At 35.9% G+C, this 3,803-nt stretch overlaps 1 pseudogene; it reads right to left on the bottom strand.

Moving 5' to 3' along the window:
- Window positions 1-972: 972 nt before the first annotated feature.
- LOC146399407 (guided entry of tail-anchored proteins factor 1 pseudogene) lies at window positions 973-3,598 on the bottom strand (annotated as a pseudogene).
- Window positions 3,599-3,803: the final 205 nt, after the last annotated feature.

The raw sequence follows: 3,803 nt of genomic DNA, 5'->3' as shown, positions 1-3,803 counted from the left end.
TTTGCATACTATGATTAAGGTAGGAAGTTTATATGTTTGAACTTATGATTTTATCAAATAATTTTTCTATGAATGTATAGTGTCTCTTTAATTTTTTTTAATTTTTTTTTCAAGGCTATAAAAATACCCTTCATTTGAAATACTTTGAAACACACAGCTCAGGCACAAAACAATGCATTATGGGCTCATGAATACATTTATAAAACATAGTGATGAAAAATTACCAGCTTCAAATAAGCAGATAATACATCCAAAGTCTTACCCAACAACTGACATTTCAAACAGAGGAAGCAAAAAGCACAAGCAATGTCAATTAGTGTTCTCTATTGATAGTACTGCATGAGATTAAAAAACACATTTTCATATGGTATTTGTCTTTCTCTTTCTGATTTACTTCACTCAAAATGTCTCTAGTTAGAAAATATATAGATATATAAAGAAATAAAAATATTTCAAATTATAGTAGTGGTCTTCACATTAAGTTACGTTTTAATCTGGATTAAAAATAGCATGAATTCTTTAAAGTCCTTAAATTATTAGAAAATTTTGAGGGGAGTTTCCTGGTAGCTCAGCAGGTTAAGGATCCAGTGGACACAGCCAGAAAAAGAAAAAAGAAAATTATGACTTTCCGTTGGCAATGTGACCTTTAAAATATGACAAGAATGCAAATCACAAGGAACAACATGTGGACACCACATGACATCACACAGTTCTTATTAAAAATCTGGTGCCATGCTGGCTAGAACGTAGGTGTGAGACTGATCTTTATGGCTTATGACAAATTGTATAAAATTATGACTCTTACAAGAATCTCAACATAAATTCCAAAAATAAACACGTTCAAAAATAAAAACTAACCTGTGGCCCATGTTTCTTTAAAAAAACACAATAAACAAACAGCATAAATCATATTTTCAACCTCCTAAATGACAATTCCTTTTTTTACAGTGCTGTAGCTGCATTCATCTTCTTTCAGCTGAAAGGGTGAAATGCAATAGCCACAACTTTGTTGCAGACTAAAATCCAACAGGTAATTCCAACACCACCTGCTATTCTAGTAGGAAATGCTGCCAGGCAGTCTAGCGGAGTTATCCATTTCCCGGGCACCACAGCCACAGGGACAGAATAATACTTCCAAATGAGCGAGACCATCAGCACAGTTGCAATATGTAGAAAGCAACACTTACCACCCATTTTATCTTGGCCAGTGGCACTGTCCGTGCTTTCACGTGAGTTTTGAGCTTATCAGTTATCTTGTTGATCTGCTCCAGCCTGGCGTATCTGGCAAACTCGACCATCATGTTGACGGTGGGGAGCTCCTACTTCATATCCTGGATCTCTGCGTGCCTCTGGGACTTCTGCTCTGCATCCTCCTGCAGTACCCAGGACATGAAAGAGAAGAACGGGAGTTCCCGTCGTGGCGCAGTGGTTAACGAATCCGACTAGGAACCATGAGGTTGCGGGTTCGGTCCCTGCCCTTGCTCAGTGGGTTAACGATCCAGCGTTGGGTGAGCTGTGATGTCGGTTGCAGACGCGGCTCGGATCCCGTGTTGCTGTGGCTCTGGCATAGGCTGGCGGCTACAGCTCCGATTCGACCCCTAGCCTGGGAACCTCCTTATGCCGTGGGAGCGGCCCAAAGAAATAGCAAAAATACAAAAAAAAAAAAAAAAAAAAAAAAAAAGAGGACAGTCCTGAGGAGGAGGATCCTGAGTACATACCACCCAAACACGAAGCTGAGCACTAGCAGCCATGCCCAGCGATGGGCCTCCCCAGCACTCAATTCAACAGCTCGCAGTGGCCCCAGCCCCACTACTACAGCTCCATGGCGACCACTTGGACTGCCCCGCCTGGGCAGTGAGCACCAGGCACTGCACAGTCACGATGCTGCATTTGCACACTGCTGTGTCTCTCTTTAAAAAATTTCCATCAGAGAAACACATCTGGTACTCTTGGCTAAATATCCCACCTCTGCTTGTGCCTTGTTATAAAATGCAGTGACTTTTGTTTTGGTGTTGAAATGCTGTATCATTATACATGGTACAACATTTCAAAGAAACAAAATATTTAGGAAGATGGGTAGCGTCCCAGGACAATCTGTCCTTAAATGTAACTAAGAGGAAACCCTTACTGATGAACTAGGAATATAAGATATTACATTTGATTTCCCATTTTCTTAATCTTAAAATATTATATAAATTTAAACAAATAAATAAGCATAACTGATAGGGGATATTTCAGAGAGGTATATGAAAAAACAAAGCTACATTTTATGAGGGAGTTCAGGAACTTTATACAGTGAATCCTGGATATATTTCACCGATGGTCTTGTGTACCATAAATTCATAGATTTCTATCCAGAGTTTTAGCAACCACTGGAAGTGTCCATTTGTAACTTATCCATAGCTCATCCTTCAATGCCCATTTCCTCACTCTCCTAGCTCACCACAAACAAGATTTATAGAACAGAGACTGTGCATATATACATGTAATAAACTCCATGCCTGGTAAACAGAGGTTGGCTGTTCAGACAAACAAATGTAGTGTAGTGAATTATAGATTTCCCTTCCTGTAACATTAGACTGAACTATCAATGTTTTAACATAGATTAACTAGTGAGGAGTATTCTAAAATAAAAGCTATACATAATTTCATTCTTTCTCATTTTTTAGTAGATCTATGAATTCTCATACCTAATTTCAGGCAAGTAAAAAGATTCCAAAGGACTATATGGACTTTGGAAGATATGCTCTAACTACCCATTCTAAAACTAGTACCATTTATCAATCACTTAATAATAAATTCAAGGTCACAAGAGGCAATGCAAAGTATGAACTAAAGGATTTATCCCAATGTTAGTGAAACGGATTAAAGAAACCCTTACTCCAAGATGCCTCATATTTCTCCTCCCTACTTTGGAAGTTAAAAAAAACTCAAATAACCTAATCAGTAAGGAAATTAGTAGACTTTTTTAAAAAAAAATAGGTGTGGGGGGGTAGTCTGATTATAACCCAACAATGATCTTTCATGCCTATGAGTTTATATTTGCCATGTAGGATTACATTTCTCTTCTTATATTTTAACTATTATGAATGAAGATTTAGCACCTATATTTGAAGAAGCTCATCAACACTAAAACCAATTTATAAGTGAACATACCCAAACAATATGAGTTTCCATATATGTCTTTCAATTAGTTCTTTATTTGTTAAGACTCATCGCTAAGGTTAAATGTCAGTCACTTATTGAGCTTATTAAAATATGGATTTAGTGACCTTTCTCTGGTGATTCTGATTTGTAAGTCTGAGAAAGATTCTGGCCACCTCTATGTATTGAAAGGTATGCCACAGATTTTGTTGTAATCTAACTGATCACAAATTATCAGAAAACAGAACAAAATAACAAAACAGATTTTACTGTAATGGTATAAATAATTCTCACATTGTCCATTGAATATCTAATGTATCATGATAAAGCAAAGTTATTAAACATAGTAAATAAACTTGATCCTTAGAGCAGGGGGAAAGGAAAAATCTTGATTAAATCGACTGTTCATGAATAAAATAAAAACATACTCAATGATACTTGAATATGCTTTCATATTGATATGTAAATGTATAATAAATTATATAAATTATTAATGGAATTGAATAATCTCAATATTTTATTAATACTCAGAATATAAATTCATTTGTATTTTTCAATCACAATATTAAAAGAGTTACATAGTTTTAAAGATACATGTCAGTTTAATTTCACTAAGTTAGCTGAAAAGGATTTTAGCCATCTGTAATTACATCTCTTCA

Source organism: Sus scrofa, chromosome 10 (assembly GCF_054392235.1).
Source record: "Sus scrofa isolate SSC_HxYL_T2T_F1_AM1 chromosome 10, Sscrofa_HxYL_maternal_Yorkshire_Landrace_v2.0, whole genome shotgun sequence".
NCBI classification, from domain to species: domain Eukaryota; kingdom Metazoa; phylum Chordata; class Mammalia; order Artiodactyla; family Suidae; genus Sus; species Sus scrofa.
Note: the sequence above shows the minus strand (reverse complement) of the source record. Positions and strands in the feature narration are given on the sequence as shown.